Genomic DNA, 15,711 nt, shown 5'->3' with positions numbered 1-15,711 from the left:
AACAAGGGGGGCGGCGCTGTGATGAAACTTTGCTCCCCATCAGGCCCGTAACTAGGGGGGGGGGGGTTGAGGGGGTTCTGACCCCCCCCCCCGAAATTTTTTTGATGCTTTAAGTTTTCGGGTGATACTAAAATATTTACACGCCTTCACAGCGACCACCAGCTGCCAAAGTTACACTGCAACTTTCCTGGCATTGCTTCCCTCTTCTTCCTTTCTTCAAACCTACCCTTTTACCAGAACACCTCAGCGCTCCCTCCCTCGCACCTGCCCTATTTGTACAGCTTTGCACTTCGCCCTCGCGTTCCTTCGTCTTTCACCCCGTAGCAGCTCCTTTATTGATTCCAGATGCTTTCCTTGTGCATTGCCGCTGGAGAAGTTATCCGTCTGTGCGGACCGCACGTGTCGGCTTTGGGTTCCTACGAAAAGCGCGTCTCCTTCTGTGAAGGTAAACAGTTCGACAGCAACGGCAACACCAACACGACGTGCGCAAATTTGCCAGGGAACGAAACCCCTAAGCGGAAAAACTCAGCGGCGCATTCCGAGGACGCAGGCTGCAGGGTAAACTTTTCTCAAACTGTAGTCCTCGCCACCGAAACGAATCATCGAAGATGACATCTACTGAAAGACTGGCATATCCGAGCAACTTCGAACAACCTTAACCACACGCAAGGAAATCTACCTCTTCTGTACACAGAAGGTATATGCGCCTCCCTACAAAGCGCACAAAGCGAGGATACAGCTGGCACACAATCCGGCACCAGCGGTCAACTTTCACAGGAGAGAAAACGCCGCCAAGCTGGGCTGCGCGCGGGAGTACAGAGGCTGACGTCACAGCCTACAAAGTGCATTTTTGGGGGGTCACGGCTATTTAATTAGCGCAGCCCAGAGAGAATTATGCAGGCGCCCAGGGAGCCGTCTGTGAAAAGGTGACTTTTTCACAGGAACGGAGCAACACCTCCTTTCTGGACTGTACCACGGGAGTGCAAATGTCTCGGCAGTGCATTCTTGGGGGTTCACGTATATTAAGGGGAGTATGCAGTGCCCATGGAGTCTTCTGTGAAAAGGTCTTTAAGTAGCGTTAATCCAGTTTGCTGCAGCTGGAGTACAATAATGGGCCTGCATGCACACCAGCTGTAGCGGCGTTCAGAAAACACATGCGCCACGCGGGAGCCGGCGCGTTCATCACACTTCTACATTCTAGCCACTGTAAAGTGGATAAGAGAGGAAGAAAACATCGCCCGCCGTTCACGCCAGGCAGTCGAAGCAGTCGCAAACGTCTTTTTGGAGCCACTGGCCACTTCTGTGTGCGTGCACAGGATTGCGGCAGCAAAATGAAAAGACACTCTGCAACAACGAAGCAAAGGAGTCTTGCGTCTTACTTCAAGAAAGTTCGAACCGATGAAGCGGACGGAGAAGAACCGCCTCCTTCGAAGGATAAAACTTCGCCCTCCTCAGCACTGGTGGAAAGCCAAGCGCGTCCGAACTTCTGTAGCGACTCAGGAGAATGCACCGGTTTATATGAATCACCTGAGAACGAACACAAGCAGGACACCCATGCGCCGCCGGGAAATGATGGTGGCCGCAGTGCAACTACTAGTGACCTTTGTTCTACAGTCAACGCTGGGCAAAGTGACGCCTTACCACTGGGCAATGCCCAAGGAAGGTGAGTGGCATGGCACCTACACATTCTGGTTCGCCTCCCCTCACACGTCTCTGATCTCTTCACTGTCTCTGCTTACGTACGGAACGACCTAACCTGCTGCCATTCCCGTCGCCGACTTCGCGCTGGCGACGCTACAGTGGCAGCTTGTAACACATACATACCGTTTTTGAACCGCGGTTACATTGTGTTACTTCATCAGGAGCCGTTGGTCGCGGTGTCCCCGGCTTTGGTGGTGCTATTGTCCAAACTTATTTCTTGCTTTAACCAGAATTTGAGGTTGACATACCAATTTCTTCATTTGGGTACAAATAATTGAAAAGTACCATCGAATTATTACAAGTAAGCGATGTACTTGTTTTATTCACGAAAATAAGCCAGTATAAATCTTAAAAAATGGCAGCCGTTCTACACGCAAACCCCCCCCGAAAAAAATTCCTGGGTACGGCCCTGCTCCCCATAATGGGCAACCCTGCGCACGCTCATGAGTGGAATCGACGAAGCTGCGTAGAAGGGTAGTAAAAGACATGCTTGTAAGACGACGTCCGCCGCGATTCCGCAAATATATACTTCCATGCGCGCTTACGGCGAAAAAAAAAAAGAAGAAAAAAGCGAAAACTTCGCAGGGCCAGCGATGCGCAGATGCGAAACGTTCGCCGGGGTAACAAACGTTTCTGTACCATTCCACGCGGGTCACGTGATCGCAGTGGCTTTACAGCCCGGCGGAAACCACTGCTTGCAACCGAACAGGCTGATCGCACGAAGGCGGCATGATGCATCCGCCTCGCGTTCATCAGCGCGATAGAGAGAAGCGGCAGCGCTCGCCGGAGATACGCTCAGTTGGAAGATAACGGCACAAATGCATTACGAATAGGTCGCTTATTTAACGAGTCGAAAATGCGCCGACCCAGGAACATTAATCAAGCATTCGCCTCCGGCGCTCCTGCTATAGGACATGACGCCTCCCAGTTACTCCGACATGAGCCGAACTGAAGACGGTGGAAACGAAAACATGTGCATTACTTAGCCCTAAATTGTCCTCTTTCGATCCGCGAGTACTGTACCGTCTCGCTCAGTATGACTTGAGAACACGGGAGCGCGTGGCCTCACAAGCTTTGAGACCACCCACGTCTTCCCCTCTTCGTTATTTCCACAAGTAAACGTTGTTCATCTAACTTGGGGATGATACCCCAAATAAGAAAATACAATTTAGTTGTGGAAATGAAAGGAAGTTGTAGCCATGCGTTATCTCTGAACTCGTGAGGCCACGCGCTCCCGTGTTGCGGAAGTCATACTGAGCGTGGCTGTACGAAACGTGTACGTACAATTAATTGTATTATCCACTCGGTTCGAATAACGTCGAAGGAACGTACACTTAGTAGTCGGCTTCATCGCTGGTTAGGGTGTATCCACACGACGGACCGAATCCGTCTTTTCCGCGGCGGACGGCGCATCACGTGACCCCGCGTCACGGATTTGTGCCATCCGTGCCGCGTCCGCGGACGTCGCGGACGGAAAATGCCAAGCTCTTTTTCGCATTCGGATTCGCGCGGAATAACACAACAGATTTAGCCGAAGGTGCCATTATCGGTCTGGCAACAAGCGCTGCTTTTTCTTTTTCTTATGTTTTTCTCGTCTGGAACTCCATCTTCAACTTAAAAGAAACTGTGCGCCATAGACAGAAACATAAAAACCTTCAATAATTTTGCTAGCGATGAATGTGTTTTCGACTTTCAGACTGCTCGCGCCATCTAGAGAAAAAAGGAACAAGCAAGCATTCGCACATTATTATGACCTCTGGGATTTGGTAGCACTCGCGCTACCGCAGATCACCGAGCTCATGTTCTGTTAATAGAGGCACTCGCTAAGCCTACAGCTCTCAGAAAACGAGTACGGCGCTCGGAAACAGTACCAAATTGTCATGAATACGTTGCCGGCGAAGCTTGGGGATACAAACCTAAAGCCGACACAATCGTCAGTTTGGGACTAACAGCCCGCGCAATGCGCGACGAAGTGCTTAAAGATTCGAAGCGGGCAGCTCTCGCTTCAGACAGTGCCGCCATGTTTTTTTTTGCTCCGGCGCGTCCGTCTACTCGCTTCGTCCGTCGTCTGGATGTGCTTTGCAGCCGGACGGGCGGCGGAACGATCGTCCGCGGACGAGATTTCCGCGGAGAAGTCCGTCGTGTGGATACACGCTTAAGGGTACGGCAGCACGCGGCCCACTGTCATTTCCTCCCGGATTATCGTCGTAAGCTCTCCGCGAAACACCCACATGGAATGAGCGTTCTTTTTTTATTATTATTATTGGTCGCGCTAGAGAAACGCCGCCCAATAGCGAGCGCGGAAACAAGCCTTGTCTTGGCGAGAACAGGCGCTTGTGCCAGAAGGCAAGGAGAGCTCGGCAAACAGCACGCCGGACACCACACCAAGGAAGCATGCGCACACACCGGCACAGCTCGCGAAAGCGCTCGCGACGACTCCAGATGACGTCGTCGTCGGCAGAGGCGAGCGAGAGGGTGCAGGCACTCGTTTGCTCCGGGTAAATCGAGAAAAAAAAAAAAAAAAAAAAAAAGATCGTCGTCGTTTCCAAGTTACGCGCGCTTTCTTGATTCTCAGAACCGCTGTCAGAACCAATCTGAGGCGCGTTCTCCCCCCCCCCCCTCCCCTCTCACTACAAGTGCGTAAGAACGGAAGGCGCTCGCCTTCCAGAGAGAGAGAGAGAGAGACGAAGGACGGCCTCGCTACGCTCCACATGCGAACCGCGCGGAGCTACCACCCCCCATTCCTCGAGATTCGAAGCAATAAAAGTAGTACGTATTCCAGATTCGATATATCGTTACGGTTCGCGACGTGGGGATTTCACCGTACAACTGCTAATCAGAAGTCAACAAAACGATCGCCATCAGACACAGCAGCTAGTTCTCCGAAATTTGAGACAATAAAACAGAGGACACAGACCAAATAAAAACTAAAAACAAATAAAAGACGTTTCAGCTTCGCTACGGAGGCCTCGTTCACTTTAATGGTTATTGCCCCATGTTCCAACTCGACCGGAAGGGCTTCCGTCGAAAAATCGGCTCCTCCGAATTTGCACAATAGGCTTCTATAACTTGGGCCCCTGTCTGCCGTCGTCAGCTGCGTTTGGCATGTTTTGGTATCATTCCGTCGTTCACGCTGACCAGTTGTTGGCCCCACGCAAAACGTGGCCCGCCCAAGTCTAGGAATTTTTTTTTCTCGCTTAATGGTGAACTCGGATATTGGCTATCTTTGTTTGCTCTCTGACCAGGAATCTATCATTCATTTCACTGGGGCGGCAGTCGCGCATCGCTAGCTGCCTGCTGGATGGACGCTACGAGAGTTCCCGATTGTAACACGGTCATCACCTGTGAGCCACCAAGATCAATTCTTAATCCAGCCTTGGCTATCTGAATTGCATTTTCCATAAAAAAAAAAGACTGAACTCGTAGCTTAACGTCACACATTTTACGTCAGAGTATATCTCGTTTTCATGCTATTTTGTTTCTTGCCCTTTCTCCCTACTTTTCCGCCGCCAACCCTCCAATCGCTTTACACGAATCTGTCGACGACAGGTTCGTCTTTCCCGCGCTATCCCCCAAAACCCAGGGCTTCACGTGGGCCATAGTGCCTTAGTAGACAACCGTGGGGATCTTCGCATTCCATTAAACACGCCGTCGCTTCCACAGCTAGCAAGTGTGACTCCTTTACTTCAGCTCGTGCAAAAAGAAACGCGCGACACGCGCAACACAGACAGCGGGCGACAGGTAAATCGCCCAAGGAGCAGTGGAGGAGGGCTCAGTACCGCGTCCCAATATCACTCCGCCGAGCAAGCAAAACGGTTTCGCTTTGCGCGCGACGCTAACAGCCACTTTTCGAGAGAACACTCCACTCCATATAATAAAAAAAGCGGCGGCGGCTCCCGTGGCAAGTGCTGCACACACGCGTCGTCGGAAAACGGGTTCACCGCCTCTGCCGGCGGTGGTAGTGGTGAGATCGGCGCGCGAAACGCGGTACATTACAAGCGACTCGAGTGGCGCACGGGTGCAGCGAGCGCCGGGGCTGCTTATCAGAGCGGGGAAGCAGCAGCGACCGCCGAATCGCGCCACGACAGCGGCCGCGTTTTCGCCGTCTCGCTCCTCTTCCCCCCAACTCGCCTACTAAGCGTAATACGCCGCCGTTTCGCGCAACCCGCAAAAGCGCACCGCGCAGTGTAAAAGAAAATTAAAAAAAAAAAGATCATTTGGCGCGTCGAACGACTATCGTGGGAGCGAGCGAGCGAGCTATCGTAAGCGCTAAGCGACATAACAGGCGAAATCGCTATTACAATTTAAAAAGAAAAGATGAAGACAAAAAAAAAAAAGCGAGGCAAACAAGGACGCCGCTGGAAAACGACGTTGTCGCAATATAAACGCTAGACTTGCGGGTCTTGTTAATGACTTTCGACGGACGGTGACGTCCCTCGATATACGTGTGTGATCTACATGTGTAGCTAGCGATAAGTGCGTTCCCCTTCTCTCTATTTGCAATGAATCACGCAGTATAATACCAACTCAGCCGAACCACTACTCGCTCGATGCGGAAAATTATGGTTTCGACAGCAAGTTCGCCTTCTGGATCCGTCGGCGCTACGGCGTAACAAAGAATGCCGCTTGGCTAGCTCTGCAACAAGCGTAGTTTTTCGTTGCAAGGAGCTCGTGCGTACACTACGGATTACGTTACGACGGCATTTTCCGTAAATATGCGCGCTACGAACGCTAGTTGCTTTTTTATAAAAGCTTCGGCAATCAATGACAAAATCTACACGTGGCAAGCTCTTTCTTTTCTCGGCATTTTTTTTTGTCCTCGTCTCATTTGCAAATGATTAGTTGCCAACCGTAGCGCTAACCTCTCATCCTTCTCTCTCTCTCTCTCTCATTCAACACGGGTGAACTCGATTATCTTCATTTAGGCCAAGCGCTGCGCCGCTGCGGACCCACGACGCACACATCCTGTACTGGGATACAGCGTCATCAAAGCCGCAGCTATCGAATTCCTGCGAGTCCAACGCGTGAGTTTGAGATATACAGTCGCATTCGGTTATCATGCCACGTGCATCTGCAGCTGCCGTGCGCTGCGACTTGGCCGGCGACGGAAGTCGACCGTCTCGGACCAAGGAGCCGAGATAGCAACGATATGCTCCTCGCGAGCCTTATCCGCGGCGGCAGCGGTCGTCAGAAGCGTCCACGCACAGCAGGGCTGCGAATGAGAAATCGCCCGCCACAAGCATCGCTTACGCGAAAGCGAGGTGGGGACGGGCGCACACAGCGCGATGACGACGTATCAGCAGGTGCACCAATTACCTACACGATGCGGCACGGGGCTCGCTACACATTAGCGAGCTCACGCGCGTACACACGCAACACGGCGAAGAAGGGTGGTGCGACACCCCGTAGGGAACTCCAAAAGAGGCGGGCAGCGAGAAGGCAGTCGCATACGTGCGACAGACACCCCGGCAGCGAGTGTCTCGAGGCGGCGACCAAACAGTGTCAAGGAAGCCGAGGCACAGGAGCTAGGAAGGGTGTGTGCGCGTATGCGTGGAGAGACTCTCGTCGTATAGTTAACGGCACGCGAGGGGCGCGCCGCCCGAAACAATGTGGGCGCGCGCGAAGAGGAGGGTGAGGTCGAACCTTGATGCCCCATCAAGGCGATGGTGGCCCAGTTTACGCTGGCCCCCAATACGCACCTCGGGGGCTGCTGCTGCCAAACGAGCAGCAACGGAGCACGTGCGGGAGCGCGCGTTTCTATGTTATTCTTAAAATGAAAAGCAAAGCGCACGACCCCTTGTTGATCTGTGCCGCGACAACGTGCTTCACAGGAACACGGCGAGCAAGCTACTATAAGGGCGAGATCGATGGCTACCGAAGGCCGGTCAAGGCGCGGAGGGCGAACTCGCGTTGCAATAGGACATATAAGTGGCCTACTTGGTATGCTGCATTCTTCGAGGTGAGAGCTCGCGTTGTGTGTGGAACCTCTTTCGTGTTTCGCGCGTGCTGGGTTGTTCACGAAGGAGTTCTCAATAATAAATTCTGGAGGTTTTTACGTGTCATAACAACGATATGATTGTAAGGCATGCAGCAGTGGAGGGCTCCGGGAATTTCGACCACCTAGGGTTCTTTAACGTGCAACACGGGCCTCTAGCATTTCGCCTCTATCGGAATGAGACCCGCCGCGTACAGACATCGAACCCGTGACTTTCGAGGCAGCAGCCGCGAGCACCGTAACCACTGCACCACCGCGGCGGCCTACGAAAGGAAATCTCTAGTGACGCGCGCAAAGCCACCGAAACACGTACACCATGCAAACCCGAACAGCCGACACGTACGTCCAGGAAACGGGCGCTCGCGCATAGTTATTAAGACGTCGTGTCCGCTAAGGAGCAAATGAGAACGCAGTGCCAGAAAGGAAAAGGTGGAACGCCGCGGCGCTCTCACGATTCGATATTCTTCGCGGGGCTTCAACAACGCGGCTCGAGCACGCGTTATGCAGTCAGAGACGAGCCACGACGTTCTTTTTCGTCGTGATAACGACACACGTCCGGTTGACGTCGTCGTCAAGAGGCGACGACGACACACTTAACCGACGTGGCTGACCGACCGCGCGCACAACATTCCCACTCTCTCGACGACGTCCGGTCTCGCTCTAGCCGGCAGTTCCGGAAGGAAGGCCCACATCCGAGTCGTTGCGCTCGCGACCTCGGTGCCGCCGACAGGTGTGTGAGCCCTTCGCGGAGTCACGCATGGCCCCAAAATGTGGGAGGCGTCGGGAACACGCGGCGACGGCCACATCAGCAGCGCTTGCTTGCATTGTGCGTGAAAATTTACTCCTGGCTCTGCATCTTCGAGCTATCTCTTGTTGACACTGCGCCCGAGCGATCCTCGCCAGTTTCGCATATGAACCGTAAACATTGTGATGTTTTTCCATCGCCACCGTTTTCGGTCACTCCGCGCGACGGCGTCTAAAATGATCCGAAATCGGCTGAAAAGGATTAAGAAGTACGACTGCCAACCTCTATTTGTAGAGAAGCATTTCCTAGGCGACCTTTAATTGCGTGAATATCCGAGACAAGTCAAGCGCAGTGTTCGCGTCCTAAATACTCGGCGTCAAAGTGTGGCGACGCATCTTGAACCAACACCCATTTATCAATGCACAAGTGGGCCGCTGCCCGCAAACGTGTACATACACTACGGCCGCTTGACCATCACGGGGATGATTGGCAGCATTAAAATCGATCTTGTTGCGGATCCTCTCGAATACGTAGAAGTGTTCGTAGCCAACTTCAACACGGGACAATCACTAGACCCATTTAGCGTCAATGTCCTGCTGAAGTACTGCGTAATTATACGGCAACTCGCGAGTCAACTGCATATAACATTAAAGAAAGTGCACGTGGCGAGCGCTATACCGTCCCAATAAGTCCATTTAAGAGCACGCATGGTCGACTATGCCACTTATGCTTTGAGAATGACGCGTTTAAACTATTAAGCGTCCCAAATAAACCTCGCATTAGAAGCAAAAAAGAAAGTGACTGCCTCTCAAAGACCTACAAGGTAAACACAATGGCGCGCAAACGGGCTAGAGTGAACGTTCCACGGAGAGTGAGAACTGAATGCCGAAAATTCAGGGGATAAAACAGCCAAACCACCATCTAAAAAACAAAAAAAAAAAAACGTGAACAACGTCGGGAAGTTCGTGACGATTTTTAACATTAACTATCTTCGCCCTTGATGTCTAGCCCCGCACAAGAATGGGAACAAAATCAGAGCGACAAAGAAACGTCACAAAAACACCGACAAACGAAACTACACAGAACACGCTGACGCACATTCCTGTGATTTGTATATTCACATTCATCGTATTTGCTTAGTTCACGAAATGGCGGAGGCCCGGAAGTCGGCACTTCTTCGTCGTTTATTTATGCAGCTAACATCGATACACACTTAAAGGCAACAGCTAGTTGTAGTACGCGCACACAGGCACACACTTGCGGAAATAAGGAAGGCGGCCTCGCGTCGCGGCCGAGACAACTGCAGCAAAGCGTCCGAGCTTCGTCGCTTGCAAAAGAGAAGACAAGACATGCAAAGCGCAACAGCTGGCGCATAAGCGCGCTACAGGTTGCAAACTGGAACCGAGGAAGCCTTTACCGACGCGATGCTCCTATGGTGCGATGTTTCACGTGCCAGAATACGCCGCGTAAACTTCTTTGAGAGACGGAAACGGAATGAGGCACCCGGTTTACTGGATACGGAGTTCTAGGACATCAATCTAGTAATTGTATAATAGCCGCACACAACAGTCTCTATCGGCTGACGTCGCCTGGATTCGACATGCCGCGTTTTCAAAGATTTTCACCTTCGTCAGCCGTTTCGTCGACATCGACCGACAGGGGTGCGAAGAAAGAGAGACAAGACATTAAACAAAGACACGCAAACGCGCTTCAAGGTCCATCGTTAACCGCACGCAGCACACGTGCACTTGGACATGTTTAGATAACGGACACCTGATAAGACATGCGGCTTCGTGATAAGAAATTCGATGTCACGTCTAACGTTTATCACTTGTGCATAGTTCCGTTCTTTCCACGCATTCTGGCGCTGCTGCCGCAGGGGCAAACACCAGCGCACGGTGAGAGCCATGCGAAGATTCCCACAGCAGCTGGTTATGGAGTAGGCGCATTACATCGAAGTCGCCGGTTCAAAGCTATCAACAATTCAAACACGGCGGAGGGCACTGTCCGGATTATAAGCCTCGTCACGGCGGCCGTTGCCGTCGCGTTCAGCCCCGCTAGAATGCGGTCGCCGTGGCCGGGAATCGCCAGCCCGGCAGTACACATCAGAACGCCGCTGCGGAGGTGCTTGAAGGAAGGAAAAACGCGGGACTAACAGCTGGCGTCGCATGGCGACAGCGCAACGCCGACAAGAGGAACAACGCACCATCAACGTGTACCACAACAGTCACACATGCTACAGACCTAGGCGAAGTGAAGTCCCCCCGACACGAAATCCCTGGGCAGGTTACGCCATACAGGTGGATGGTTGCAGACACAAACGAAGTACGGTAGGCGCTGCGTCGCGACAGGCGGTTCAACCTATTGCGGCTGCTTGGCGGCCTATTGCCGCAGTATGCGGATGACCAGACAGACCTTTTATATAAAGAGCCGGTAGAAAACGAGCGATGCAACTTGACGTGGAGAAAAAAAAAGACAGGGCGCGTAAAGCTCATTTGCATTCGACACGATCGACAGTTAAAAATAAAACACGTCGGAGCCAGACACTATCCGCTACCGCGACCCTCCACCTTTCCAGCTGGCGCTATTGTTTCGAAATACCGCTGTGCGTTCGTTTCAAAACTCTCGCTTACGCTTCGATAACCCTCAGTCCCGGCGCGGGGTCGCAGTGAGGACGTATTCCCCCGTTATTTTTGTCGCCGTATTTCGAGAAAGTGCCGGAACGTGAAAGGACGAGTAAACCGGCGTGGTTGCAGCAAGCGCCGGTTCACGGTGAAGCTCCAACGTCTGAACAGTCGTTACGAAGACGCTATGTTCATCTACGAGCTCTTTGTTTATGAGCAAGCGATTCACAGTAACCAACCAGTTAAAGAAACTGCAACTTCGGCTAGTGCGCCAAGGCGCTCTGTGTGTGTGCGTTCCCTAGGTAACCGACCAATCGAAATTGAGAACCACGACAATTCCCGTCCGGACATGGCGACAGCTTGTTAAAAAAATAAAAAAAAATAACGTGAACACACCGAGAGAGTACAATGCCAGCTTTCGCAGTTGCTTTTTTTCTTGTTCTTCTTCTAGGAAGACGTAGCTAACACGCGCTTCGTCTAGCACAGCCTTACCTTATGGAAGCGAAACGTTTCCAAGAACTGTACTCACCTATGGTTAACGATTTTGCGTGATTCTCGTATTATTACAGGGCTCCTACTCACTCGCTCGTTGGATACCGACGCTGCATGCAGCGTCGACGCAACAGCGGACGATGTTTGGCACATCGCGTTCTATGCGAGTAAAAAAAATAAGCTGTCAGAAAGAAAGAGGAAAGCCTTTAATAACACATCCGCTTTGTGTTCCACACAGCTGTCACAAGCACACATCTGTACGTTCGTACGGGTGACGTACGAACGCGGTCGTACAGCCATGACAAATCGAGTAATGAGATGGGAGCCGTTTCCTTCGCTCACTGACCGGAGCTCAAAATTTGCCCACGAGATAAACGATTTTCCGTTGTCAAAGCTAGACATCCCGTATAACTGCAGTGCGCACTTAAAACGCGAAATGCATAGCACAAATGAGGGCGAATAAAGGGGAAGGAGGAATGGAGGAAGGGGCGGAGAAATTATTCGCCCAGCAACAAGCGCTCGTTGCGTACGTGCGAACGCAAAAACCTGGCGAGGCGAGGACAGTGTCAGCTGACGAAGCACATAGAAAGAAAGAAAGCCAGCGCGGCGATTCCTTCCGCGAGAATTGTGATGCGGGGAGGAAAGAGAGAGAGGGAGAGGACTTCGGCAATCTCGAGGCGTTCAACACAGACCTCGAGACGGGCACGCCAAGGAGAGGCAAGATAAGGAGGACAAGATAAGCTGTGCCCGAGGAGATATCCGTTTATTTAAGCCAGTGTAGGAGAAAACAATACAATAAAGATCAATCTCGCTTCGCTGCGCGAGCAGTTCTATCTTTTGCCCCGATATGGTGCCTTTCCCATGGCGATACCGGCGGCCGACTAGTGGCTCGGGACTATTCCACGAATGATAAATGATTCACACTTCGCCGCTCGTGGGTGAAATCCCGAGTGAAATCATCAGGGACAGCTAGCAGCTAGCCATTGTCCAATGAACAACAACAAAAAATCACAAAATGCTAGTCTCCGACCATCGAAAGCGACAAGAAGTCACGCTGAATAATTATCGGTCCGATAAGGGACCCCGCTTTCTGAGCTAAATGAGAGTGATAGCAGGCGCAGTGTAACTTTCCCAGCCTGCTCAGGAAACGATTACAGCCGCGATCATGTTCTCGGCTAAATCAAAATCTGACTCGAGTCACGCGCAGAGGAAGTTCTAGTTAATACATACTCTGCTCGCCACCAAACAATAATAAGGGCAAATTGATATTAAATACGACCAGCATGACTCTCAAAAAAGAAAAGCTCGCGTGAGCGATCGGCGTGACGACGCGCGCGCTCATTCAGACGCAGCGCCGAAGAAAGAAAGAAAACGTTCCGACAGACGAAAACAATCGATTCTTCTTCTTCTCAGCAAACAGAAAAACAAAGGCGCGTACTACTCACAATAGAGGCGATGTTTTTGCGGGAGGCGAAATAGCAAGGGGCGACGTGCGGAGGAGGCGGCCGCTCGATCGTCGTCCACGTGGCTGCCTTCCCCGCAATATGTTACACGAGGCTGCAGCTACGCTCGACACGCGAACCTGTACCACACGTCGTAACGGCCGGAGTGAATCACGCGAAGGCTATCGCGAGGAAAATAATGCCGGTATCGATGATGAACGCGAGCAAGTTTGAACGAAAGGCGGGTTTGCAAAGCTATAGAGTTAGCCGATCGTGCTGACGCACACGAACGTACGCTACCCGAACGCGGGAAATGGCGTCGAACGCAGTTTAGACGCGCTACGCGTCGACTTGTACTAGTATTCGTTCGATTATTCGCGTTCGAATCAGTTACCCACTTCAGGAGACGCGGAACGCTACTCCGTCAAAACGAATAAACTATGGTCACGGAGCAGAGTGACTGCGAATACACCTCTCGTGCTAGTTTTTTCTTCGGGTAAACGAGGAAGACTCCTACAACAAGCAACTTCCGTGCCTCTCGTAACCGCAATTCTGCGAGCCGACGAAAGCACACCGCAAGAGGTTTAAAGAGGAGGGCCTTCAGAGATCGAGGAACCGCCGCACCAAGTAGGTAGGCAGGTATGCAGCAAGGTTGCCCTACGCGAACCATCGGCCCACCGCGTGGCGGTTCGTCGACCCCGTCAAGCAAGCAGCTGGCGAATCTCGCTCGGAGTCCCAACGGGACGACGCACGAGTAGCGACAAATACGCACCTCATGTTGAAAGAACGTGTGCGCTTCAACCGACGACCATGGAACGACCAAGTCCGACGCACGTTGCTTTTCCTCGCAGGGGCGCCACGAAGCAGTGACGGCGATGGAAACTCCGCGGCGCGTTTCGCGTAATCCGTGCCGGGCAGAGGCGAACGCTGCCGTTGGGAAGATGCTCACCGAAGAACACAGCGCCGCAACAACCGCGTTGTTCGGCGCACTGAAGAAGAGGACGACCGCGTCGGCTGACGACGACGACGACGCAAGCAAGGAGGCAGCGCCACGCGGCACCGACGTCGGGGGGCGAGCGTGGCGGCGGCGACGGAGCGATAGCGCGCTCTTGCTCGCTGCACACGTGGTGCTGCTGGTCGTCGTGGTGGCGGGGGAGGGAAGGAAAAAAAAAAAAAAAAAGAGGGCTCCTCGACCGGCCGAGGGTCGCGAGACCAGCTCTCTCGCCACTCCTCTTTCCGAGGTACGGCCGGCAGCCTTTCTCGTGACGTGCGCGCGCGCCTTCAACCAGTTTTGCGCCAAGAACGATAGCCGCCGGAGGTGGTGGTGCACCTCCCCCCCTCGCCAACGCGTCGTCGCCGGGGTTGCCTCCGAGGCTGGGCGGAGTGCGCGGCGGCGACAGGCACAGGGGAGGCCGTGATCTGAATCCTCGCTTCCCCCTCGGCGACAATGTGCGCCAGAGGAAGGGAGAGAGAAATCAGAGCGAAATGCAGCAGTCACCTCGCGATCCTCGCCCGCAGGGCTCGTTTATTCGGACTCATTTTCGAGTCAGATTGGCACCGCCGATTGGGAGCGCAGATCGCGCGACGCGCCTCGCAATCCCGCAGTAGAGCAAAACAATTCAAAATGAATTCTGGCCGCCGTTTTTTCTGTATTTTATCCCAACTTCCGAGTTTGGCGGGCTGCGCGCACAACCCACAGCTGGATGAGGCAAGCAGGAAACGACCACGGGATCTCTCTCGACGCCGATTGATCTCGCCGATTACACTCGCTCAAAAGGGGACTCATTTCTCTCCCCAATGGCCCAACTCCAGAACTCCGCACCACGCGTTGGCCATGCATCGGTGCCCAGTATGCACGGCAATTGAACGAGACACCGTTCTTCGTGTCACCTTCTCCTACAACAGTTTCTTTGTTACACGCATACACACCATAAGCTAGCTCCGTGTCTCGAATCCGCCCTCAAAGTGGTGTACTCTTTTTTTCTCGAACGAAAGCTGTATGTGCCTGTCTCAGTGGATCTCTCGCCAATTTCGCCGACGCCACCTTCGTGCCATCGCCATGGCAACCCCCCCAGCTTGAAGCTGCGAAATATCGAAGCGACTCCCGATTGCGCTGAAAGGGCATCATTTCACAAAAAGTCATTCCTTAAAATCTGTTTCTCTCTTCTTATATGGCGGGTTCGAGACCCGCTCAACGCACATGCGACAGCGGAGAACGCAGAACCACGCGAGTTGTGTGCAGTACCGAGCGCTAGGAAAAGAGGACACGAAAGTCCCAGGGCCCGCGACTTGCTTTCCGAAGCACCCGAAGGCTTCGGCTATTTTTTTTTCCCCCGATATAGTAGTACAACGTAGCACGCAGCGCGCGATATCGTCGCCTGTCGGGAAATCCTGCAACGTCGGCAGAGGGCCGCGAAGAGCTCGAGTCCCAAGAAAACGCGCGGTGGGCGCGCCCAGGCCAGAGTGAGTATCGGTAGAAGAGGCCGAGATGGCTTCGGCGTACAAAATTCTTGCGCCTGCCGGAAACGGATGCGGAGGCTGGTCTCCCGTCGCGGAAGGCCGAAACCGACGCACAGCGGGCATCCGTTCTCAAGAGGAGCGGCGACCACGTATATCCCACACCGTGCAAACGGCGCTGCTTGCACCGGGCAGAACATGGCAGTGTGCGTGTTTTCTCCCTCCTCCTTAGTTCTTGTTTATCTTCTTTTTCTC

General features: G+C 52.9%; 1 protein-coding gene across 5 annotated transcripts in view; it reads right to left on the bottom strand.

Annotated features, from left to right (window-relative positions):
* Nucleotides 1-15,711, bottom strand: part of LOC119390813 (A-kinase anchor protein 1, mitochondrial) — a 115,201-nt gene that overhangs the window by 51,280 nt on the left and 48,210 nt on the right. Inside the window, exon 1 of one of the 5 annotated variants that reach the window (XM_037658511.2) lies at nucleotides 13,772-13,971. The exons of the other annotated variants lie outside the window; for them this stretch is intronic. The gene's annotated coding sequence lies outside the window, so the exon portion shown is untranslated. Of the gene's footprint in view, nucleotides 1-13,771; nucleotides 13,972-15,711 lie in introns of those variants that run through there. 5 annotated transcript variants of the gene reach the window in all.

The sequence above is a fragment of the Rhipicephalus sanguineus genome, chromosome 4 (genome assembly GCF_013339695.2).
Source record: "Rhipicephalus sanguineus isolate Rsan-2018 chromosome 4, BIME_Rsan_1.4, whole genome shotgun sequence".
In the NCBI taxonomy this organism is placed as follows: Eukaryota; Metazoa; Arthropoda; class Arachnida; order Ixodida; family Ixodidae; genus Rhipicephalus; species Rhipicephalus sanguineus.
This window is presented reverse-complemented; position numbering and strand designations above follow the sequence as displayed.